At 47.3% G+C, this 27,843-nt stretch overlaps 1 protein-coding gene across 3 annotated transcripts in view; it reads right to left on the bottom strand.

Moving 5' to 3' along the window:
* The window catches only part of LOC121859756 (myosin light chain kinase, smooth muscle-like), a 90,093-nt gene extending 82,638 nt beyond the window's left edge, over positions 1–7,455 (bottom strand). For all 3 annotated transcript variants that reach the window (XM_042356742.1, XM_042356743.1, XM_042356744.1), the window contains exon 1: positions 7,287–7,455. The gene's annotated coding sequence lies outside the window, so the exon portion shown is untranslated. The remainder of the gene's footprint in view (positions 1–7,286) is intronic.
* Positions 7,456–27,843: the final 20,388 nt, after the last annotated feature.

The following is a 27,843-nucleotide window of genomic DNA, read 5'->3' as shown; positions in this document are numbered from 1 at the left end:
CACTCAACACTCCCACACAACTTAAGTTGGCCCATACCAACTCCTCCCTGAACCCTCCCACCGGAATATCAACAAGTTCTCGCCAGAAGTTACAATTTCATTTAGGAAAGGAATGGAACCAGTGTTAAACAGAGGTGAACAGTGGTGAACAGTGCTAAGTCAGTGAGAACAACTCAACAGTAACAGTCGTACCCAAGTTAACCTTCACACAGTGAGGTCCCAGGTGCCCAGTGATAACGGCCCACGAGACCCAACAACAACCACCGATGTGTTAATCCGTTTACGATAGGAAGGCCTGGGACCAAACCTCACCCATATAACACCATCTGTGAGGAATTACTACACCACATGTCCTCATAAATACCTGTGAGGGAATTACTACACCACGTCAAGTCCCTCATCACACCATCTGTGAGGTAATTACTACACCACGTGATGCCCTCATAACACCATCTGTGAGGGAGTTACTACACCACGTGAGGCCCTCATAACACCATCTGTGAGGTAATTATTACACCACGTGAGGCCCCTCATAACACCATCTGTGAGGGAGTTACTACACCACGTGAGGCCCCTCATAACACCATCTGTGAGGTAATTACTACACCACTGAGGCCCCTCATAACACCATCTGTGAGGAATTACTACACCACGTGAGGCCCCTCATAACACCATCTGCGAGGAATTACTACACCACGCCAGGTCCTCATAACACCATCTGAGGGAACTACTACACCACGTGAGTTCCTCTCCTAACACCATCTGGGAGGAGTTACTACACTACGAGTTTGCTGTTCAACACCTACATTAATCTGTATGTTCAATGTTCTTTACCTTTCTAATGAAGGCTTTTGTTAAACCACCAATGTATGTAATAAGTCATTTATGTCCAATGTATATTTTCAGCCTTCGCTGCAGAATTTTTCAATAAACCGTTAATTATTATATATATAATAACTCGGTCAGAGAACTTCACAAAGACGTGACAGAGGAACCCCCCACACACATACTAAGGTAATTTACCGACTGACAAAATTTCCTCCCAATTAACTTCTCATTACCTGTGAGAAGATGACCACCACGAGCTGGGTGTTGAGAAAAACTGGCGAGATAATCATTCTGGAGACACGGTTACACGACGCCCTGAAGGACCAGCAGCGCCTTCGTCAGCGCGACTCTTACCCGATAATTATTTCTAATACCTACAGTTCTTCCTCTTATTAGTTGTTATTATCAATTATGTTGGGTTGTGGGAGGCGGATGTTGTGTGAGCCGTGAAATAGAGAGCTTTCATAGTGCCTTTAGTTGTATTGTATCACCCTGTACCAATGTCTCTGTCAGTATACACCTTTTGTCTCACTCTATACCAAGTGTGTCACTCTACACCTGTTGTATCACACTCCACCAAGGTCTGTGTCACTCTACACCTGTTGTATCACACTGTACCAAGGTCAGTGTTACTCTACATCCATTGTATCACCCTGTACCAAGGTCTGTGTCACTCTACACTTGCTGTATTGCACTGTACCAAGATTTGTCTCACTTTACACCTGTTATATCACCCTGTACCAATGTCTCTGTCAGTATACACCTTTTGTAACACCCTGTACCAAGTTCTTTGTCACTCTTGTAATAAAGGGGACGCTCACGCACGCCTACGAGAGCCGACCTGTGGGGTCCTGTATGTTTACAATGCCTGTCAAGCGACAATTACCCCAATGATTCACCATTCGTTATCACCTCAAGGGAAACCAGATCTCTCCCTATACCAAGTGCCATGAAGATAGCTTCATCCATAGAACTGACGTGACTACGTCCATATGGTCAACTAGCCAATCAGTGGAAATATGCTAAAAGAACCTTTGGAAAACAGATTCTGATTGGACACTCAGAATATGCTCCCTGCATCTAATAGATAATGTTATATGTACAGTCAGTTTAGCGTTGGGTGTGGTGTACAGTAGTGTGGCCGAGCATCTGCGTGTGGGTGGGCGAGGACCGTACTGGGAGCGGTAAGGTTGATGAATGTGTTCTCTAATCCTAAGGGTGTTTCGTGAATTCTCTCCCCCACGGTATATCAAGTTACAATTAGGGATAAGACATAACTTCAGATCACGTCTATTTTCAATAAGTTTAATTAGCCAGATATCTCTCTACATTTCCCCTGACTAATATAATAAAATAATGGGTCCCCGTAACAGATGGATGAATACAAGTAAGTAAAGAATCAAGTGCAACCAACGTAAATTAAACTACAGTGCCTGTTGTATCACCCTGTACCAAGGTCTGCCACACTACACCTGTTGTATCACCCTATACCAAGGTCTGTGTCACTCTACACCTGTTGTATCACCCTGTACCAAGGTCAGTGTCACTCTACACCTGGACTACCAAGCTGGTGGTCAAGAAACACACCAAGGATACAACAACGACAACAACAGCTAAGTGTACCAACTCGTTCAGTCCCTTGATAGACGAAATGGACGTTAGTACAGTCAGGGACAGGGCTGACAAGGAAGGTATAAAAACTTTAATTGTTGGTGACTCACAGGTAAGGTACTTGGACAGAGCCTTTTGTGGTAAAAATAAAAATAGGATGAGGGTGTGTTTGCCAGGAGCTGGGGTGGGGGATATAGTTGACAGGATGGACAATATCTTGTCTGGTAATGGGAACAAACCCATTATCTGCCTCGGTGCAGGAGGCAACGATATTGGCCGGTGTAGGAGTGAGGAGCTTCTTGATAAGTTCAAGACAGCTATAGATCGTATTAGGACTAAGGGAGGGATCCCTATCATATGTGGTGTCCTGCGTAGAAGGAGAGTTAGCAATGAATGGTTGTCAAGGGCAGTTGGTGTCAACGGCCGTCTTGACGGATATTGCAAGTCAATATCAGTCCCATTCATTGACAACTGGTACAACTTCTACGGCAGAAGGGACCTTTATGCTAGGGATGGGGTGCATCTGTCTCGGGAGGGGGTGGCAACCCTGGCTGGGTCTCTAGAGGGGGCAGTTCAAAAGATATCGAAGTCTTCAAACTGCTAGGGGAACATGAGGGCACGGGGGTGGAGGAGACTGCAGTGGAAGCGGGTAAGCAAAGTGAAAGATTACAGGGAAATAGTGTTAGAAATGATGACAAAACTAAAGCAGACAGGGAGTTTAAACCTAAACGCGGTAAAGGGAGGACTCAGAACACGACTAACTTAAATGTCTACTACGAGAACAGTAGAAGTATGAGAAACAAAATGGATGATATTAGGGCCTTGGTATGTACCGAAAAAATCGATATAATAGCATTCACTGAAACATGGATCAACCTAGACTCACGTGAGTTACCTGTCGAATACCAAATTGTGGGTTACAAATTGTTCCATACCGATAGGCAGACCAGGAAAGGAGGCGGAGTAGCAATCTATGTCAGGGATAATCTGAAGTGTGAAATAAATTAGGAAATAAAAACTAAGCGGAATACAGAAACAATTTGGATAGAATTAATCGATGGTAGGGATAAATTAATCACAGGAGTAATATATAGACCTCCCAATCTTGATACAGTCAATGAGAGACTTATCTGGGATGAAATGCACAGGGCTTCCATACACAACAAAGTCTGTATAGTAGGCGACTTTAACCTTGGCCAAATAGATTGGACTGACCTTACGGGTAACTCAGAATCAGATGATTTTCTCGAAACGATCCAGGACTGTTTCCTAAGTCAACATATAACCGAACCCACCCGGGGTAGAAATATACTCGATTTAGTTCTGTCGAACAGAGAAAACCTCATTAGCAATGTCGAGGTAGGGAACGAACTTGCAAACAGCGATCACAAAGAAATTAGATTCCAGTTAGATTTTCAGGGCAGATGTAAGGAAAATTCCACTAAAGTACCAGATTTCAGAAGGGCAAACTTTGACAGTTTAAAAAGGCAGCTGAGAGAAGGGGTGTCACGGTTGGGCGTGAACCTGACAGATGACACCGACCTGATAACGAGATCTGAGATAGCCGAGTTCCACGAAAATTTAAATAATGAGTTACTTAATGCACAAAGGCAGAACATACCATACAAAAAACTCAGATCAGACAACAATGACCCTAAATGGATAAATAATTATTTAAAGAACATCATTGGCCAAAGAAAGGCTATAGGTAGAAGAATAAGTCATGGCGAAATTTACCTCCAGGATTATTGTAAGGTATTGGCGAGAAGGGTTAAAACCGAGATATGGAAAGCCAAGAGGAATAATGAGGTAAGGATAGCAAGCGAGGCGAAGACAAACCCCAAAGGATTCTACCAAATGTATCAAACTAAAGCACGAGAAAAGATTGGACCAATATGGTCAGATACCGGCGAGCTCACTGACAACGACGGAGAAATGAGCAAAAATTTGAATAAATATTTTTCAACAGTTTTCACCACCGAAAATGTAAACATGATACCCGAGGCACCGACTCTATTCAGAGATAGTGAAGAAAACAAATTAAGCGAGATAGTAGTGACTAATAACGATGTTAGTAAGCAAATAGACAAACTAAAACATAATAAGTCACCTGGTCCCGATGAGATATTTGCCAGAATATTAAAGGAATGTAAGGAAGAGCTTAGTATGCCCTTAGCAAAGTTGTTTAACATGTCCTTAAAAACAGGTGTAGTACCAGAATCCTGGAGGATAGCGAATGTAATACCGATTTTCAAGAAGGGGGGATAGATCACTATCCTCTAACTACCGTCCAATCAGCCTAACATCAATAGTAGGCAAATTACTTGAATCAATCATTTCAAACTCTATTCCAAACCACCTGGAGAAGCACAAGTTGATCAATGATTCCCAACATGGCTTCACAAGCGGGCGTTCATGTCTAACTAATCTATTAACATTCTTTTCATCAGTTTTCGAATCGGTGGACGAGGGGCACAATTATGATGTGGTATATCTCGACTTTAGCAAAGCATTCGACAGAGTCCCCCACGAAAGACTATTTAGAAAGGTAGAAGCACATGGCATCAAAGGTAATATCCTTAAATTGATTAGGGCGTGGTTACAGGACAGGAAACAGCGAGTGAGCATAAAAGGCACTAAGTCCCATTGGAGCGACGTCACTAGTGGAGCTCCCCAAGGCTCAGTACTTGGACCATTATTATTTATTATATACATAAACGACATAGATATCGGCATAGACAGCAACATAAGTAAATTTGCTTCTGACACTAAAATAGGACGTGTTATTAAATCTGACGAGGACTCCGCAAACCTACAGGAAGACCTAAACAAATTTTTCGAATGGTCTGAAAAATGTCACTCTACACCTGTTGTATCACCCTGTACCAAGGTCTGCGCCACTACACCTGTTCTATCACACTGTACCAAAGTCTATGTCACTCTACACCTGTTGTATCACCCTGTACCAAGGTCTGTGCCACTCTACACCTGTTGTATCACACTGTACCAAAGGTCTATGTCACTCTACACCTGTTGTATCACCCTGTACCAAGGTCTGCGCCACTACACCTGTTGTATCACCCTGTACCAAGGTCTGTGTCACTCTACACCTGTTGTATCACCCTGTACCAAGGTCTATGTCACTTTACACCTGTTGTATCACCCTGTACCAAGGTCTGTGCCACTCTACACCTGTTGTATCACCCTGTACCAAGGTCTGTGCCACTCTACACCTGTTGTATCACCCTGTACCAAGGTCTGTGTCACTCTATACCTTTTGTATCACCCTGTACCAAGGTCTGTGTCACTTTACACCTGTTGTACCACCCAGTACCAAGGTGTATTGCCACTACACTGTTGTACTACCTGCACCAAGGTCTGTGTCACTACACCTGTTGTACCACCCTGTACCAAGGTCTGTGTCACTACACCTGTTGTGTCACCCTGTACCAAGGTCTGTGTCACTCTACACCTGTTGTATCACACTGTACCAAGGTCTGTGTCACTACACCTGTTGTACCACCCTGTACCAAGGTCTGTGTCACTACACCTGTTGTACCACCCTGTACCAAGGTCTGTGTCACTCTACACCTGTTGTATACTGTACCAAGGTCTGTGTCACTACACCTGTTGTCACCCTGTACCAAGGTCTGTGTCACTCTACACCTGTTGTATCACACTGTACCAAGGTCTGTGTCACTACACCTGTTGTACCACCCTGTACCAAGGTCTGTGTCACTACACCTGTTGTACCACCCTGTACCAAGGTCTGTGTCACTCTACACCTGTTGTATCACACTGTACCAAGGTCTGTGTCACTCTACACCTGTTGTATCACTCCTGTACTGCTGTCTAAGTGTCACTCCACACCTGTTACATCACACTGTACCAAGGTCTGTGTCACTACACCTGTTGTGGTCACCCTGTACCAAGGTCTGTGCTACCTACACCTGTTGTATCACCTCTGTACCAAGTGTCATATGCCTTCACTCACACCTGTTACATCACACTGTACCAAGGTCTGTGTCACTCTACACCTGTTGTATCACCCTGTACCAAGGTCCGTGCCACTCCACACCTGTTGTATCACACTGTACCAAGGTCTGTGTCACTCTACACCTGTTGTATCACCCTGTACCAAGGTCAATGTCACTCCACACCTGTTGCATCACACTGTACCAAGGTCTGTGTCACTTTACACCTGTTGTATCACCCTGTACCAAGGTCTATGTCACTCCACACCTGTTGCATCACCCTGTACCAGGGTCTATGTCACTCCACAACTGTTGTATCACCTTGTACCAAGGTCTATGTCACTCCACACCTGTTGCATCACACTGTACCAAGGTCTGTGTCACTCCACACCTGTTGTATCACACTTTAACACATGAACTATCCACACAGCATCACCTCTTGTAAGTTCACTATCCACAAGCCACACTATCCATAATGGCAATCCACCTCCATGGACTCCTCTTACAAGTCTACCCACAATATCCACCTTGAGTTCCCTGACCTTTGCACCATGATGACCTTGACCCCCCCACCCCAACAGTAAGAGGGATTTAAGCTTTATAAAGTCAGCTTCATATACTCTCCCTCAGGCTTAACACGGTAATTCCTGCAGCAGCTTGTCTCTTACACCGCCTCTATCCTCTCACAGCTCATGTAGATGTGTGTGTGTGTGTGTGTGTGTGTGTGTTTAGAAACAGATAGGAGAGGCAGTTATCTATTACACTTCAAGCTATAAGCATTTAGGTATCTGAATAACACACAATCACACATCAACATTCCTCTAGAACTGACCCACCACAACACGACCCACAAAGCTCAGGATATCAAGATACCTTTGGCGTAGACCTGTAGGGAGATGATGGCTCTCGTCTCGCCATGGTCGTTCTTGGCGAGGATGCTGTAGGCGCCCGTGTCCTCCACTCGGCAGTTGGGTATCTCAAGGCGGTAGATAGGACCCGTCCCTACCTCCTGGAACCTTGACCCGTCACTGTACACGCTGGGCTGTAACAAGACGTGTGAACTGTTACTGCGTGTTGTGGTCATGATGATACTTAGATATTAACAACAATAATGCTAATAGGATGATAATTATATTAATAACAATAATTCATGACATTACTCGATACTGAGAGAGAGAGAGAGAGAGAGAGAGAGAGAGAGAGAGAGAAACCAGCACTTCTGTATGATATCCCGATCAAAAATACTTTCTTACCCAAATCAATTAACATCAGCAATGTGTAAATATCATCATCAAGGTGGGGTGTGAGGCCAGGTGAGTGCATGACCAGGTGTGAGGCTAGGTGGAAGGAGGCCAGGTGGGGTGTGAGGCCAGGTGGGGTGTGAGGCCAGGTGGGGTGTGAGGCCAGGTGGGGTGTGGAGGCTGGTGGGGTGTGAGGCCAGGTGGGGTGTGAGGCCAGGTGGGGTGTGAGCTTGCAGGTGAGGCCAGGGGTGTGAGGCCAGGTGGGGTGTGAGGCCAGGTGGGGTGTGAGGCCAGGTGGGGTGAGGCCAGGTGGGGTGCGAGGCCAGGTGGGGTGCGAGGCCAGGGGTGAGGCCAGGTGGGGTGCGAGGCCAGGTGGGGTGCGAGGCCAGGTGGGGTGCGAGGCCAGGTGGGGTGCGAGGCCAGGGGTGTGCGAGGCCAGGTGGGGTGTGAGGCTGTGGTGAAGATGAGGGGCTACGTGTGAGGTGTGAGGCTACGTGAGGTGTGTGAGGCTGTGAGGTGTGGAGACTGTAGGCGAGGTGTGTGAGACCAGGCGAGGTGAGGCTAGGTGGGGTGTGAGGCTAGGTGGGGGTGTGAGGCTAGGTGGGGGTGTGTGAGGCCAGGTGAGGTGAGGCCAGGCGAGGTATGAGGCTAGGTGGGGGTGTGAGGCCAGGCGAGGTGTGAGGCGAGGTGAGTACGGCGGGTGGTTCATCATTACCTGCCCTAACACACTGACTAATGATACCAATAAATCACAGGTAATTACGCCTCAATACCAAGACCACTATCTTACACAACAACATTATTGAACAACAATTTCCTCTATTACACCTGGTAGATGCTAATGACCCCAACACCTGCAATTATCCAGCGTAATTAGAGGATGAAATGCAGTAAGACTCATTTCAACATCTCAAGAATATTACGTCAAGACTCACCATGAGGGTCGGGATTCCCTAAGTATTTCTCGTAAGTCAAAATGTAACGATTTACCTAAATGGTTAAGACTAAATATATACTAAATAGCATCGTATTTATACTAAATCTACCGTATAGATACCTTATACATCGAGTCTCGGTATATAATTAAGGTCGAATCTCGGTATATAATTAAGGTCGAATCTCGGTATATAATTAAGGTCGAGTCTCGGTATATAACTAAGCTTGAGTCTCGGTATATAACTAAGCTTGAGTCCCGGTATATAATTAAGGTCGAGCCTCGGCATATAATCTTGATACTATCTTTGGGAGTTAATCTTTCCGTTCTAACTTAAATTAACAAGTTAGGAACATCCATTATACTTAAAGTTAAGAAGAATATTCATCTTACGCACCTCTGATTATCTAAACGCCAGGTGAGCAGGCAGGTATCCAGCACACCTGTACGGCCGGGGTCCCTACCTGCCACGACCTCATCAGGAATATTCAGGTGGCGAGAGTCTATACCCGATCTCAACGCTTAAGTTTATTTACATTCGTGATGCCTCGATCGGTAATCACTTATCAGAGAAGAGAAGAGAGAGAGAGAGAGAGAGAGAGAGAGAGAGAGAGAGAGAATTATCGCCCACACCTGCCACGCTACACCAAATACCCATGACCGAGCTCCACTGGGTTCATCTATTTGAAGCTTAAGGGTTCGGTTCATGGGTTCAAACTTCCCACGACACACACACACACTTACTTCCTCTCTCTCCCCCTTTCTCTCTCTCAATCAGGTTATGTTAGGTTAGGTTAGGTTAGGTTAGGAAAAGATTGATAAGGTCATCTATACGTACATTCTGGTTCGGTTCTGGCCTCGGGTCCGAATACTCGTGTTTATCCACAGAAAACGGAGTCGAGAAGAAAACAGGTGTCGTGTAAATAAAGAGCTCTAGTCTTCACCGTCCAATCATAACCTGATCTGATTAGCCAGTCGTAAAAGTTTATTGGTGAACGATGAATATTTTTACTGAGCGTAAGTGTGAGGGAACCAGTGTTTTATTATCTAAGGTTGTTTTATTTCTTTACGACCTGTTTCTTTTATTTAGGGGGGTGGGGGGTGGGAGGGGGCTTTTGTTTGTTTAAAAATATTTGCTTTTGCATTTTGGGGTAACTTATCTTTAAAAAAAAAAGATGTTTTCAGAAGTTTAATTTTAGAATATAAAATATATCCAAGCTGGAAAATAAATCAATTAGTAAAAACTATATTATGATACATCTGTGTAATTAAAAGAAATCTGTATATAAGTAAAATTAATAAATAACAATACATATTCTAACATGTAAATATACCTGGAATTAATTGAAAATACACAGGACAGGTAGACAGAGTTAGTGAGGGTACACTGTATATCTCTCCACGGTTCACATATGTTAAAGTGTGTCGTTTAACGCAGTACTGTACAGCTGAAGCTCTTAGTGACCATCCTCGTTAACCTTCTCGTTTACATTAGCTGATAACGATAACTTGTTTTACGGTGTGTGTGTGTCGTTCGTGTTAGTGTTGTTAACTAATCAGCAAAGCAAAGATACACCCTGCCACCAGTACCACTATCACCACGACCTTCAACCGCCACCACTATTACCACAACCTCCAATAACCACCACTATCACTATAACCTCCAATAACCACCACTATCACCACAACCTTCAACCACCACCCCCACTACCACCACCTCCAACCACCACCATTGTCATCCCAACTTCCAACCACCACCACTACCATTATCACCACACCCTCCAACCACCACCACCAGTACCACTATCACCACAACCTTCAATCACCACCACCAGTACCACTATCACAACCTCCAACCACCACCATTGTCATCCCAACTTCCGACCACCACCACTACCATTATCACCACACCCTCCAACCACCAGTACCACTATCACCACAACCTTCAATCACCACCACCAGTACCACTATCATCACAACCTCCAACCACTACTGTTACCGCCACAGTAAGATAAACTAGAAGAGAGAGAGAAAGAGAGGGATAACCACAATAAGATAAACTAGGCGAGAGAGAGAGAGGGTGAGATAAGAGATATAGTGTTGACAACGAATTTGCTGACGAATCTGCTGAGGTGTTTCAATACGAAACAGATGGTCCTCGCCCCCGGGCTGCGATTGCCCTCGAGGGTAGTCTACCGATTTCTACAGGACAGACAACACGTTGGTTCAGACCACTAGACCCTAAAACGTGAGTGATCGTGAAGTATTAGAATCTGCTAAGAAACTCTAAATAACTTTAATAAGTATATTTATGTATTGTAATTTGACCATATTATACAAATTGTCTCCTGTATCAACAGTTATAACATGTGAGTTATATTTAAGATGTTAACAGGCTATGTACTGTATATTGATTGTATTATTCATTCTATGTGTCCTGAGATAACAGCATTTGTTATATGAGAATTGTTCTTTGACAGGTTTTGACCGATTTATATGTTACGCATCAACGTTGTGGGTTTATTTCTCCAGCAACAAACCAATAACGCTCCTATGAGCGTTAACAACTACCATTGCCACCACAACCTCCAACCACTACCCCTCCCTCCTCCTGGCACCCATAGAAGGACACTCTCTATCTGACCTCCCACAACCAGTGACCCCAATTACAACCCCACTGCCCAAATTTGACCCCACCCACTTTATTGAGGAGCCTCGAATCTTTCAACATAGGAGAGGGCCGAGTGGCAAGCTGGAGTTTCCGTGTGTGTGTGTGTGTGTGTGTGTGTGTGTGTGTGTGTCAATACCCCTACACAGTGACCTTTACCCCTAGTAAAGATTTTAAGGAGCATTGAGAGAATCGTAAGAGGAATAATGTGGAAGCAATATTATACAATAAAGAGAAATATTAACAACCAGAATTGGAGAATGTTTCGTTAACCTCAGAATTAACGAGGAATTTAAGAAACAGCGAATATCGAAACGAACAGATAAGAAACAAAATAACGAAGGTAAGAGAGAGGAAACTGGAAATAAAAGAGACAAAGAAATATAACAATAATCACACACTAGAGTTATCAACCAGACGTTACGCATTATTACCTACAGTCAGAACGAAGACAGAGGTAAAGAAGACAACTGATAATAAATAGTGTGGAGAGATAAGGAAGAAAGAAGTGATAATAAATAGCACGGACACTTACGGTACCTACACCAAGACCGGGTCACTTCTACGATAAGTCCTGGTAACCTCCAGGACCCACGCCAAGCCCGGGTCACCTCCAGGACCTTCTCATTAAATCCTAGGGTGAGCCGAGACTCTCGGGCGGGTCCTGCACACCACCATCAGTAACACAACTCGAAAAGAAAATATATATAGTCCAGGGACATCCTCGGCAGCGGTGTACAAAGAAGTGCGCGAGTCATCCAGTGATCGGCAAACACCGCTGGTAACGCTAGACGGCTGTGTGAACACGACGATAAGGCCAGGAGAAAGTGAGTAAATCTAGGGGCAAGGAGGAGAGGTGTCGACGGCTTGGCTTGGAGCGCCCGGGGTATTGGTAATATGGAGAACAGCCGCTTCATGCACAATAAAAGGTACCGCGGGTATTGTTGAGACGAGACCGATACCATCTTAAGATACCCTTGACCGATGACACTGATGTATTCGCTCGTAATCTAAACGGAATGTTGGTATTGTGCGGCGTGTATACCCGACATGGTAAGGCGCATGTCGGAGTAAGTTCCTCTCTCACTGTGAACACGGGTCTCTTGAGCTCAGAGGGGCCCTGTACACGGCCTCCTCCATCAGACAACTCTTGGCCAATGCTGACACCCCTGGCAGCTTCCCACGTTCTCTGGCTGTGATGGATAGATACCCTGCCCTGCCCTGCCCTCACACCACCACCCTCTTACTGCTTCCCACACTAACACGACAAGATCATGACGCTCTATGCTTATCGAGCCCAAGGTGTTGACGGGTCGTTCTTGGAGTTCAGAGGTGATACGATTCTGTTTTGGTGTGTGTGTGTGTGTGTGTGTGTGTGTGTAAGCTTACACACACTAATCGACTCGGTTTTAATACACGTTCAGTGTTTTAAGACTGTCTGGCCACCGACACATATGATGACCCGAATCTGCTGTACACACAACCTCACGCCTCACCTCCACCCCCTCAACCGTACGCCTCACCTCTACCCCCTCAACCTCACGTCTCACCTCCACCCCTCAACCTCACGCCTCACCTTCACCCCTCACCTCCACCCCCTCAACCTCGCTCACCTCCACCTCCTCAACCTCACGCCTCACCTCCACCCCCTCAACCTCACGCCTCACCATCTCAACCGACGTCTCACCTCCACCCCCCCTCAACCTCACGCCTCACCTCCACCCCTCACACCTCACCCCTCAACCTCACGCCTCACCTCCACCTCCTCAACCTCACGCCTCACCTCCACCCCTCAACCTCACCTCCACCCCCTCAACCTCACCTCCCCCCCTCAACCCATGCGTCTCACCTCCACCCCCTCAACCTCACGCCTCACCCTCCACCCCCTCAACCTCGCCTCACCTCCCACCCCCTCAACCTCCGTCTCACCTCCACCCCTCACCTCCACCCTCCCCACCGCCTCCTCCACCCCCTCAACCTCACGCCTCACCTTCACCCCTCCCCCTCCACCCCCTCAAACTCACGCCTCACCTCCACCCCTCAACCTCACGCCTCACCTCCACCCCCCTCAACCTCACGCCTCACCTTCACCCCTACCCCTCAACCTCACGCCTCACCTTCACCCTACCCCTCACCTCACGCCACCTTCACCTCCACCCCCTCAACCTCACGCCTCACCTCCACCCGCTCAACCTCACGCCTCACCTCCACCCGCTCAACCTCACGCCTCACCTCCACCCGCTCAACCTCACGCCCCTCCACCTGCTCAACCTCACGCCTCAAGCTCCACCTCACGCCTCACCTCCACCCGCTCAACCTCACGCCTCACCTCCACCCGCTCAACCTCACGCCTCACCTCCACCCCGCTCACCTCACGCCCCACCTCCACCCCCAACCTCCGCCACCTCCACCCGCAACCTCACGCCTCACCTCCACCCGCTCAACCTCCGCCTCACCTCCACCCGCTCAACCTCGCCTCACCTCCACCCGCTCAACCTCACGCCTCACCTCACCCGCTCAACCTGCGCCACCTCCACCCGCTCAACCTCACGCCTCCTCCACCCCATGGTTTCCTCCCATTCTCACCCACGCGCCCTTGCCCCAGGCCTCCACTTACGCCCACACAGTCTCTCGCCCGTCACACCACCTCAACGTAACCCCACCCCCCAACACCACCTTGTTCCCGACCATCCACCTCCACCTTATACACCTCCACCACCACCATACCTACACCCTTATACTCCTCCACCACCACTATACCTCCACCCTTATCTGCTCCACCACCACTATACCTCCACCCTTATACCCACCACCACCATTACACCTCCTACCTCCACCCTTATACTCCCACCACCACCATACCTCCACCCCTTATACTCACCACCACTATACCTCCACCCTTATACACCTCCACCCCTTATACACCTACACCATATATTCCTCCACGATAATCTCTCTCTCTCTCTCTCTCTCTCTCTCTCTCCCTCTCTCTCTCTCTCTCTCTCTCTCTCTCTCTCTCTCTCTCTCTCCCTCTCTCTCCCTCTCTCTCTCCCTCTCTCTCCCTCTCTCTCTCTCTCTCTCTCTCTCTCTCAGAATATATGACACAGCTTCTTACGTAACAAGATTAGTAGGTAAGTGTCGGCAGCTGATGTGACAAGTTAGGGTCAAGAGGACAAAGGCTCATCATTAGGTGAGGATCGTGAGCATTAGCAAACAGTGTTGGTCTGTGATGGATGAGAGCTTAGCCTGCGCCTCCACCATATTAAGACCATCTCCTTCTATTACCTGCACCTCTCTGCTAATAAACTAAGGTACCTGGCAAATTACTTGGATGTTTGTTAAGTGAGAAAGTTTAAAATATCTGTCGACAGGTTAGGTGAGAGAGTGTTGTGTCGTGTGGTGTTTTGTTTTTATTACCAATATTCTTGAATGATACACACACACACACACCATCCCTCCCACCCTCTCACAGTTGCCCACCCACTCACCTCTACACCCCAACCCTTCCACCTGCCCACAATATCGTCAGATACTCATTAATTCGATAACATGTTCTTCTATCACACACACACACACACACACACACACACACACACACACACACACACACACACACACACACACACACACACACACACACCTCAGTGTTTACTCAACATTCATACTTCCCAAGCTCACCTATGCCTCCCCTACCTGGTCTTCCTCCCTAAATGCCACACAACGTAAACACCTAGAAAAAGTGCAAAAGAGGGCATGCAAAATTATTCTCTCCTCTTCCTACTCCACATATCAAGAAGAGCTCAACACACTGACCCTTTCGACTCTCACTGACCATCACCACGACCTCATCTGCAAATTATGTGAGAAGCTTCTGCACCATCCTCGACACCGGCTCCTACTACCACCTGAGATCCCTCGTCAGCGAATTGCTGTTCGACACCACAACCGCATCCAGCCCATACGAGCACGTACTGATCGCTATAAGAACAGACCAGTACCAACCATTGTAAAAATTATCAATTCGTAGTGAACCAGTCAATCTTACCTTTTTGCACTGTCACTATGTTGAAATGCCCTGTAGTAGGACCTTCTCCCCACTTTGTTATTATATATCATATTTGTATCTCTTATGTCACTTGTACCTTATTTGTCATTCAAGTGACCCATTCCCCCTTTATGTACTCGTAACTGCATATTTTCAGCAATCCGGCTGCCATGCTCTTCCAATAACCCATTAATTATTATTATTATTACACACACACACACTTCTACACCCCCATACCCCCCCCCCTCCCACACACAGGTAAGGTTCACTAACATCCAACAGTATGCACACCTCACCTGCCAACACCTGTCGACATACAATACCTGAAGGTCACTACCCGCCCGCCCTCACACGGAGGGAGAGAGAGAGAGAGAGAGAGAGAGAGAGAGAGAGAGAGAGAGAGAGAGTAGTAAGTAGTGATAATGGTGGTAGTAGGGAGGAGGAGGAAGAGGAGTAGGAGAAAGAGGAAGGGATAGGAGGCGAGGGGCGTGGCAGGGTGGTCAGACCTGTGGCTGGCAGTGACTGACAGCAACATGACCTGTGGTTCACCTCCTGATGGCTCGATCTACTACCTTCACCACCCCTGAACCTCTCTCGTCCTTGATCAACCTAACCTAACCTCAAGGACTATAAATAAGTATTTTATCCTTGACCAAACCTGACATAACACTGACCTAACCTACCTAAGGCTCCCGTAATTTAATTACTCGTTTTACCTTAATATAAACAGATAGGTACAGGCTCACAGTTACGAGTAGTAGTCATAGTAAGACCTTTGTGTATACTGTACATAGTGACGGCACTACTATTGTATATGTTGGGCTCAGACACAGAAAGGCGACCACAACGCGTTGTGGTTGTTTTTAAAATAACCAGAAAGCAAAATTTTGCGTCTTGGATTTTACCCTAACCTAACCCAATCCAAACAAAACAAACCTAACCTAACCTAACCCAAACCATACTAATCTAACCTAATCCAAACTAACCTTTAGCAAAATCTCGCTTCCGGTTATTTTCCAAACAACCACAACGCGTTGTGGTAGCCTTTCGATTTCTGAGACCAACATATACACACAAATACATTAACATAAATTGGCGCATAATCTCTCTCTCTCTCTCTCTCTCTCTCTCTCTCTCTCTCTCTCTCTCTCTCTCTCTCCTCTCTCTCTCTCTCGACAAGAGCCTGGTTTCTGATTTGGTGAACTCTCGTCAACTCTTCCTGATACATGACCAACATACTACATAGAAGCTTCAATGGGTGGAGGTGGGAGGAGGGGGTGGAGTGGAGGGTGGGTGGTGGAGGAGGGGTGGGTGGTGGAGGGAGGGTGGGTGAGGTGGAGGAGGTAGGTGGAAGGTGGAGTGGAGATGTAGATGATGGTGGAGCAGGCTAGTGGGTGTTCAGCACAGTTTAATGATACAAACAATATAATGGGATGGGTGTCATGACAGAAGGACAACGACAGATTCTGGTGACTCCAGGGCAGGACGGTGATAGGTCAGGGTTATAGAGGACGGTGATGGGTCAGGGGGTTATAGAGAGGACAGTGATAGGTCAGGGTTACAGGAGGACGGTGATGGGTCAGAGTTATGGGGGACGGTGATGGTCAGCTATAGAGAGGACGGTGATAGGTCAGGGTTATAGAGAGGACGGTGATAGGTCAGGGTTATAGAGAGGACGGTGATAGGTCAGTGTTATAGAGAGGACGGTGATAGGTCAGGGTTATAGAGGGGACGGTGATAGGTCAGGGTTATAGGGAGGACGGTGGTAGGTCAGGGTTATAGAGAGGACGGTGATAGGTCAGGGTTATTGAGAGGACGGTGATAGGTCAGGGTTATTGAGAGGACGGTGATAGGTCAGGGTTATAGAGGGAGGATGGTGATAGGTCAGGGTTATAGAGGGAGGATGGTGATAGATCAGGGTTATAGAGGGGATGGCGATGGGTCAGGGTTATAGAGAGGAATGTCATAGGTCAGGGTTATAGAGAGAAGTGTAGCCTCTTCACGGTACTATACCCACACTGTGACGTATACAGAGACGTGGTTAAGATCTCAACCAAGCAAAATAAAAGCGTCAGTATACCGTCGTCACACTACTGCCAGGCTGTGAACAAACACTAGGCCAGTAAGGTGCAGTCAGTGTTAGTTGAGAGGTGGAAGTGCCTCGCAGGGGTCATCTTACCACCACCAGCGTCTCAACAACTCTACTCATGAATAATAAACAAAACATTAAACGTAACCCAATACAACAAACAACATCAATCACACTCACAGCAATGGTGGTCAGAGGAATATTGATGACAGATTCTTCTGCCCCACACCGAACACCAAAATAACCTTCAACAGCTTTATCCTCACCGTTCTGGGGTGGTGGTGGGGGGGGTGGTGGTGGGGGGCGTGGTGGTGGGGCGGTGGTGGTGGGGGGGGTGGTGGTGGGGGGCGTGGTGGTGGGGGGCGCCGTCGTGTGTGGGATATCACAACTATAGATAACAGTGTGTCAAGCAGTGTGTGTGCAGGTGTTAGCAGTAGGTGTAGATATGTAGCAGGAATGTATAGTGCCCAGCACAGAGACGAGAGGCAGGTTGCACCGTCAGGCATGCAAGGGGGGCTCAGGCCGAGGCTCTTGTGTTCCCCCACCACTTAACACTTGACACACCTCTTCTCGTCCTTCAACGCACGGTGAAGGAATTCGACACGTAGTGAACACTTAAACACACAAACTCTCTTGTTGGTCTTACTGTAGTTCCGCAAACCTCACTTATTGTCCTTCCTCACCTGTAATTGATATTAAGTTACGTGTCTTTCTCTCACCACCTGACGCGCCCATCACACCTTCATCGAAACTAACAAATGATCCCATGAATAAAATATGACCAACAAGTTATCTTATAAGCACTGGAAGCCGCATACCACCACTCCAGCCAACAGTGAGAGCTCTGTCACACCACCACAGTCTCACCCCACCAACAACACCACTACCTCAGCCTACCAAAACCATCAGCACTGCGTCTCATCATGGTGGTGGCCCCCCCTCCCCGCCTGCAGCAACACATGTAACCATGCACCCCTTTAGCCCCGGGGAAGAACTGGTGTTCCCGGGTCCCTGGCTCGGGTAATTACACCTCGTATAATTATTGTTCTTGTACAGGTTCCAGGAATCAGGAGAGAGGGAGGAAACCTTGCAACACTTATACTGTAAGAACGTGCAGCTTCTTAACAACAACGTGATCATGAACCCAGACGTGTGAGAGGCAGAGAAAATGTTTATAATGATATGGCAGGTTAGCGAAAGTTGACGTACACCTGACGACACGGTGAGTGTGGGGTCAAGACCTGTGACCTGGGACCTGTAACCTACGACCTGCCGCTAGGGACCTGCAGACCCAGAGACTCGTGATATTCGCTCGAGTATTTCCTCCCACATCCTACCTGACACAGTTCTTGTACAGCGTTTCTACACACCTGAGGTATCTAACACACCTGCAGTAGTCAACACCTGGGTCACCAGACAGACAGACAGACAGACAGACACAGACAGATAGATAGATAGATAGATAGATAGATGTAGTTTTAAGTAAGAAATGTGATTGGGTAATAATGATTCAGGTGGTTTGTCTCAGCCAATCACGTAAGTCGTCGTTATAATCACGGGCGTCCGCAAATAACCTACAGATATTCCGGTGATAAATTATATCAACCACAAGCTGTATCAGTAACTTCCTTAATACCAACAGATGTCACAGTAAATTAATATACACAAACCATAAGGTACAGGTGTTCTAGTGACAGATGTTTCACTGATTCACTACAATAACCAAAGGCCACAAGTGTTTCATTTATATCTACAATATTACTTACAAAACACAGGTATACTTCGGTGATTTACATTACCCACCAGGTACAGCTGTTCAGTGAGTCATGGAGCACAGGTGTTGGGGCAACATATTCACACAGCTGAGGTCTCCCACACCCTCTACAGGTATGTGGGCTGTTACCTGTCTCCCGCTGCTTACTCAACCTTACCTGCAACAAAAAAATAAACTGTTAGAGAATGGTATTATTATTATTATTATTATTATTATTATTATTATTATTATTATTATTATTATTATTATTATTATTATTAATTTTCATATCTGAGGGTTGGCGACCACAGTCCTCCACTTTAAACGTTCTAGGGCTGTTTTTAACAATCCTCTAAGGTTTTGCACCTCTCTGGGGGACCCAGTTTATAATTTTATTCGTCCATCCCAATCTTTACCTTCCTCTGGCCCTCCTACCCTCAACTTTGCCCATTAATATTCAAGTTATTATCGATCATCCCCAATATTATGACCAAAGTATCTTTTATTTTTTTTTTTGCTGTATGTATCAAGTATTTCTCTTGAAGTTTTTGCTAATCGTAGTACTTCTTCATTTGTTTTCCTGTCAGTGTAGGGAATTCTTGACATTCTCTTTCTGGTGTCTACTGAAAGTGTCCACGCTTACTATAATTCACCATTATTACAATATTTGAAAAGCTTTAGACATAATTTTGCCCCAAAAATTGTTCCCCAAATCCCAGGAGCTTCAGTTATTTTTTATCGTCATTTTGAGTTAAGTATGGTGAGGTTAGACCAGGTTAAGTGAACTAAGGTGAGCCCAGATAAACTCAGGTAAGTCCAGATGAGCGTAGAGTAGGTGAGGCCAAGTGATTCCGGTCAGGTTAGGTCAGCTCAGGAGAGGCTAGTTGAAGCCGGGTGAGTTCAGGTGAGGAGGTTATGACCACCGTAAGTTCTAGCAGGCGGAGGTTCAACATTTATCACATTGTAATAAACTTGTTATTAATGATACAATACTCGAAAATATAAATTAATTACAATTTTTTCAAGACAACAGCCACTGAATCTAATCTCTCGCACGCACGTGTAAGAGTGCCCCACCCCCCCCCCACCCGGCCTGGCACCCCTTTCAAAGGCATTTCACCACCACCCTCTCCTGTGGCACCAGCGAATTTCACTAGCACCTACCATACCTAAATCCTGTACCACACCTGGCCACAGTACCTGGGTCCTGTACCACGCCTGGCCACTGTACCTGGGTCCTGTACCACGACTGGTCACAGTCCCCTGGTCCTGTATCACACCTGGTCACAGTACCCGGGTCCTGCAACCTACTTGGCCACAGTACTCGGGTCCTGTAACCTACCTGGCCACAGTACTCGGGTCCTGTACCACACCTGGCCACAGAGGTGGTGGATGACTGTGTGGTGGGTGACAGTGGGGTGACAGTGGTGGGGTGACAGTGGTGGTGGGTGACAGTGGTGGTGGGTCACAGTGGTGGTGGGTGGTGACAGCGGTGGTGGGTGACAGTGGTGGTGGGGTGACAGTGGTGGTGGTGGGTCACAGGGTGACAGTGGTGGTGGGTGACAGTGGTGGTGGGTGAAGTGGTAGGGGTGGGTGACAGCGGTGGTGGGGTGACAGTGGTGGTGGGTGACAGTGGTGGGGTGGGTGACAGGGTGGTGGGTGACAGTGGTGGTGGGGCACAGTGGTGGTGGGTGACAGTGGTGGTGGGTGGTGGGGTGACAGTGGTGGTGGTGGGTGGGTGGGTGACAGTGGTGGTGGGTGACAGTGGTGGTGGGTGACAGTGGGGACAGCGGTGGTGGGTGACAGTGGTGGTGGGGTGGTGGTGGAGTGGTGGTTGCAGTGGGTGACAGCGGTGCAGTGGTGGTGGGTGACAGTGGTGGGTGGGTGGTGGTGGGCAGGGTGGTGGGTGACAGTGGTGTGGGTGACAGTGGTGGTGACAGTGGTGGTGGGGTGACAGTGGTGGTGGGTGACAGGGTGACAGTGGTGGTGGGTGACAGTGGTGGTGGGGTGACAGTGGTGGTGGGTGAGTGGTGGTGTGGGGGGGTGGGTGAGAGTGGGGGCAGTGGTGTGGGTGACAGCGGTGGGGGTGACAGGGGTGACAGCGGTGGTGGGGTGACAGTGGTGGGTGACAGTGTGGTGGGTGACAGTGGTGGTGGTGGTGGGTGACAGTGGTGGTGGGTGACAGTGGTGGTGGGGTCACAGTGGGTGACAGCGGTGGTGGGTGACAGTGGTGGGGTGACAGGGTGACAGCGGTGGTGGGTGACAGTGGTGGTGGGTCACAGTGGGTGACAGTGGTGGTGGGTCACAGTGGGTGACAGTGGCGGTGGGCAACAGTGGTGGTGGGTGAGATTGGTGTGTGTGACAGTGGCGGTGGGTGACAGTGGTGGTGGGTCACAGTGGGTGACAGCGGTGGTGGGTGAGAGTGGTGGTGGGTGACAGTGGCGGTGGGTGACAGTGGTGGTGGGTGACACTTGTAATAAAAGGTCACTCTCACACGCCTATGCACATGTAGGCGACCGTTATGAGAACTGACTGGGATGTTTATAGCCCCTTCAGACCAGATGACCCAATTCGTCATCCTCTCAAGGAAAAACAGATGTAGGTCTGTATCAAGGGTCATGAGGATAACTCACGAGGATAGCTCCGCCCAGCAACTGACGTGATTGGCCATATCGTGAACTAACCAATCAGAAAAAAAGGAAGCCAGGAAAATCTTTGAAAAAACGGGCTCTGATTGGACACTCAGAATGTGTTCTCGGCAGACTGGTGAGCAGCGTTGGAAACACAGGCAGTTTAGCATTGGGTGTGATATAGTGTGGCGGTTTCTGGATGGGCCTGAGGTGTATTGTACCGAGGCGTGATAACGTGGATTTAAAGTTTTTCTGTAGTCGTGCGGGTGTACAGTGAGTTCCCTTCCCCCCACGGTATCTCTAGTTAGAAATAGATGAACACATATAACTTCATATCACGTCTTTGCTGGGTAAATTTAACTTGGAAGATATCGCTTTCCATTCCCCTTCCTAACTGATACATTAACCTAAATAAAAGAGTCCACCAGTAACAGATGGATGGATACCAGAGTGTATAGTCAAGTGACCCACCTTTAACTAACTCCAGTGTCGCCCCGGCTGAATAGAGTAAGTAGATTAACAACTTATATTATACATTGGTGGTGGGTAAACCGTTGTAGTGGGTGACAGTAAGGTCGGTGGGCTATGGTCGAGCATAATTCATGTGTACACCGAGGCTCTCTCTCTCTCTCTCTCTCTCTCTCTTTCTCTCTCTCATAAAGGAACAGCAGCCGGTTCCAGTTAGCAATGGTATACTCCCCGCTTCCACAAAGGTGACTGTTTAAATAAGCCCTAACCTAACCTAACCTTTTCGATGTAGTTCAGTTCGTTTAGGTTCCCCAACGTAACCTGACAATTACGATGGCAGCCCACTTCAAATGACCAAAAGTATTATTGGTTGGGTTGGGGATCCATCTGACCTGTAAAGCTGTACAAGTGTGAAACAGATGTTGAGTGAATGTTTCATACTGTACTACGTGAGACAACAAGTGTGTCGGTCGGAGCTGGTCACATCTACCATTATCTCACGTCAACGATAAACTTTGTTTTAAAATGCCAAACATAATTCACAAGTTGAACCTTTCTTTGAGGCAGGTAACAGTTAAAGGGTTACGGCTGAAGGCTTATTTCCATATTCAATGCAGGTAAATCTTGCTGGAAATTAGAGGTTAGGTCGTGTTCAGCCGCCCCACACCGAGGGCAGTAAACAGCTGTGACAGGCAAAGTGCTTCTAACATTACTGCGTTAACGGTGACATTCTTACATATATACAGCAGGTAAGAAAATAAGCTTGAGGTGAACTCAAGTATCGTGGCTCACTTAGGTTGCTGATTCATACACCACCATCACAAATGATCTCCTCCTCCTCAGTGTGTTCTTCACATTTTTCCTCGACTCTGCTATTATTGAGGTCGTGGTGGGCGTAGCTCTCTCTCTTGTTGTAGGTCGTTAACGATCCACGCATACTGCCAGTCCAGGGACCTCAGTTTATTGTTTGATGCAGGCAACAAATCTCAACTTCGGGGAAACAAGAAGGTGACCACACGTGCCCTTAACGTCGGTAACACAACAGTCACATTACCTGCAGGTGGGTCTTCATGTTCCCCCTCCAGGAGGTCGAGGGCGTCACGTGGGTACACAAGAAGCCACTTCTTCTCACTTGTTTGCAAGACGGACACATTGTTTGCATATCACGTGGACGTTTTTAAGCTCCGTGTTGACTGTGTGCTGGAGGGGAGACCTTCGGGTCAACAACGGACGTATTATTGTAAGAGTCGTGATGGACAGCCACAAAAACTTGTCTCAGCGTAGACTGACAATGTCCGTGATCATTTTACACCGCCAATTACAGCTCCAGTTTTTCTTCTTCTATACGAGGAGTTGGAACCTGCTGAGTGTCTGCTGAAGACAAGCTGAAGCACACAGAGAAAGCTCACACGAGATGCACAACAGAGGATCACTAAAAGATTAGACGCCCAAACTTATTTCACCTGAAGATTAACCATCCAAATGCTACCTGGGGGTGGGGGTACGGGTGGGGGTGGGGGTAGGGGGTGGGGGTGGGGGTGGGGTGGGGGCGGGGGTGGGGTGGGATATTTGATAGGTCAGGTTAGGTTGGTTGGGGTGGGGTAGGGTAGGGTAGGATAGGTTAGGTGTCTAATTTTCAGGTGATCCAAAACAGACAGAACGACTCATTAGCTTTCAGCTGTGTGAGTCGCCATCATCAACCCAACCGAACACAAAACAACACTACAAACACCAACACAACAAACACCAACACAAGTCATGTACAGTAGAAGTAATGTTACCCGCCAGACACCTAACCGTAACACATCAAATATGGCCACCTATAACATATAACCTTAATTCCATCTGCCATCACCTAATATAAGATATTTCAAATTCTCTTTTTAAAGACTATATTAACCTTAATATATCAGTACTATACAAAATATATAGACACAATGGTATATTTCTTGGGAAAAATTAAATAATATGGAAAAGTTAAGGATAATATTCGCTGGATACTTTTATTAACATCTATTTTTTCGTCTCTCTCTCTCTCTCTCTCTCTCTCTCTCTCTCTCTCTCTCTCAGGCACACGACCCGCCTGAAGGAGCACTGTATACCATCAGTATCAAGAGGGGAGGGTGTGTGTTTGACCACGAATATATTACCAAGGTGCGCACACACACACACACACACACACACACACACACACACACACACACACACATACTTTGGGCCAAATATGAAGGTATGTCCTCACACAGTCATTACCCAATCGGCAAAGTATGTTCGCTCACTAGCATACTATTAGCCAATCAGAAGAGTATATCGTGCAAATAGCGTACCATTAACCAATCAGAAACGTTTATTCTTTGGGGATATCATTTGCCAATCAGAAGAGTATATCCTCCCAGCAAGCAAGGGCAGGACGGGGCAGGAAGGGGACAAGCAGGGGCAATACGAAAGAAGGTAAGGGAAAGCAGGGGCAAGAAAGGGGCAAGCAGGGGCAGTGTGAGAGAAGGTAGGGGAAAGCAGGGGCAGTATGAGAGAAGGTAGGGGAAAGCAGGGGCAGGAAGGGGCAAGCAGGGGCAGCAAGAGAGCGGGCAGGGGCAAGAGGAACCACCACTGAAGCATCAAGCTTGTAATGGACAAAAACTTGGCCGTGAGTCTTGGCCGGCACGATACTGCGGGAAAAACTGGCTGCTGAGGCGTTGGGTCCGCGTGAAGAACATCTGGAGAACATCGCGTGAAGAATATCGCGTGAAGAACATCGCGTGAAGAACATCTGGAGAACATCGCGTGAAGAACATCTGGAGAACATCGCACGGAGAACATTTGGAGAACATCGCACGGAGAACATCGCGTGAAGAACGTCTGGAAAACATCGCGTGAAGAATATCTGTAGAACACCGCGTAAAGAGCATCTGGAGAACAACGACGTGAAGAACAACTGGAGAACATCGCGTGAAGAACATCTAGAGAGCACCGCGTGGATTGTCTGGTGAACATCGCATGAAGATTATCTGGAGAACATTGCATGAAGAACAGCTGGAGAACATCGCACGAAAAACATTTGGAGAACATCGCGAGAATAATATCTGGAGAACACCACGTGAAGAACATAAGAACATCGCGTGACGAACATCTGGAGAACATCGTGAGAAGAACATCTGGAGAACATCGCGTGAAGAATATCTGGAGAACATCGCGTGAAGAATATCTGGAGAACATCGCGTAAAGAATATCTGGAGAACATCGCGTGAAGAACAGGAAATATAGCGTGAAGAACATCTGGAGAACATTGCGTGAAGAATATCTCTAGAACATCGCGTGAAAAACATCTGAACATCGCGTGAAAAACATCTGAACATCGCGTGAAAAATATCTGGAGAACTTCACGTGAAGAATATCTGGAGAAAATCGCGTGAAGAATAGAGAATATCGCGTGAAGAATATCTAGAGAACATCGCGTGAAGAACATCTGCAGAACATCGTGCGAAGAACATCGCGTGAAGAATATCTGGAGAACATCGCGTGAAGAACAACTGGGAACCTCGCATGAAGAACATTTGGAGAATTTCGCGTGAAGAACATCTGGAGAACAGAGTGAAGAACAGCTAAAGAATACTGCGTGAAGAGCATCTAGAGAGCACCGCGTGAAAGTATCAGGAGAACATCGCGTGAAGAACATCTGGAGAACATCGCGTGATGAACACATTAAAGAACATCATTTGTGACTTTTCCCACGATGGTGGACAAAGAAGACGAGTTGTATCGGTGTTGTGTCTGTCTGTGTCTTATGTACACTGTCTGTCGGGTGTAGCGTGACAATAGGTTTTTAGCCTAATACGCTCTACTGTATATGGATAAATTACAAGGTTGAAAAATATATTGTGGTTTTATTTCCATATAAAATAAAATAAATAAATAAATAAAAAGCAAGATATCAAAGTAAACATTGTGGTTATCTCAGTCAAACATAAGTGTGGCTTACAGTATAGGTGAGCTATGTGAACGTCCAAGTCTTGTGGTGGTGTTCTGTCCTGAATGTTTTGAGCGAGATGGATGTATTCAAGTGTGACTTAACTTAGGCAGTGAGTAGTTATGAGTCACTCTCGAGGTTCTTGTTAAACCCGGAGGAGAAAAGTGGGTAAAAGTTAGTCGTTGTCTGTGATATCTTAAACCTGTACGATCCTTTTTTCTCTTCTGATGCAGTGCCAATTATGGTGTGCGTCCTGTGTTCGACAACCCTGCCACTACTACTAATACTACTACTACTGCCGCCGCTGCTACAATTTTACAGCTCTCCAGCACACTTACAGACGTACAATTACTCGCCATTTTACTAGTGGTCGCCACGAGAGCAGCAACACTGACCCATAAGAGGCGAGCACAAGGTCGGTGATCTTTGTGAGCTGTGTGGCATTGTGGCTCTAGTGAGGGGCCACGCTGGATGACTCACCCTCTCCTGTTGCAGCAGCAGCACTAAGGCCACCACCCAGCCCACGGCCAGACCACTCCGAGGACCCCACCAGCCCACTCCCTCAACACCACCACCCCGCCCACTCCTCACCATCAGTACCCTACCCACCCAGGGCACGCCGAGAACCCCACTAGCCCACCACAGTACATCAGCACAGTCAGGAAAGGCAAAATATTCTCTCAGTTTTGGCCTCCTGTCCACTACCTAACACCGCGTACCGTCATCTGTTGCCCAGGACCACCTATACCCCAGCTCACGATCAAGTCTTTAACCTTAGCTTATAGTAAGGCCACTGCCAGGACCCTCACCCACCCCACAACCACGACCCAAGACCAGGCCAAGTCGATCATCCCCACTAAGCCCCAGTACTGCCCCTCACTCCCCCCAGGGGGCGCCATTACTCAGCAGGCCTTCTTGATGGCCGCCTCCAACAGGTGGTCAGGATCTATCTGTCAGTGACTGTGTCTACTACACACCTGCGCCTGACTGTGACGTATGAGTTTTGTAGCAGCCGTGAAGCTCCTTCATTTATCTTTAAAATATTGGGATATAAATTACTGCTACCAGTGTCCGTGGCGACTACCAGGAGACGAGGGTGGCGCCGCTCACACCTGGGTACCTTGAGACGTGTTTGTCAGGCGCCTTTTACCCCCGTGACGCCCTGGGCCAGGCCACGCTGGTGACGACCCTGGCACTTACCAGTCCCAACTCACCTTCCCTCTCCCCGCCTCCCCATCCCTCTCCCTCCTCCTAGCCACAACACAATCTTCCGGATAACCTGAAGATTTGACACCCTAGCAGCAGCTTTTTCACCTGATCATTAAACACCCCAGTAGGTAGATAGGCAGCTACCAAACAGGGAGGTACTACTGCCTGGGAAGATATTGGAAGCATAATGTGTTGTCTAATGGTCGACCCTGCTGCCATATGGCATCACAAAAATTGTGACCAAGTCCCGGGTTGCTATCTGACTTTCTGCTTCATTTACACACAATTGCAGGGTCTCAATTGTTTATCTTACTACTGACAACACAATATACATATATCATTTCTCACTCTTGATATATTAATTTTTAATTTTTGTATTTATTTATGGCTCATTATTATTATTAGTATTAGTATAATTGATAATTTTCA

Source organism: Homarus americanus, unplaced genomic scaffold (assembly GCF_018991925.1).
Source record: "Homarus americanus isolate GMGI-L3 unplaced genomic scaffold, GMGI_Hamer_2.0 scaffold27231, whole genome shotgun sequence".
Lineage (NCBI taxonomy): Eukaryota > Metazoa > Arthropoda > Malacostraca > Decapoda > Nephropidae > Homarus > Homarus americanus.
This window is presented reverse-complemented; position numbering and strand designations above follow the sequence as displayed.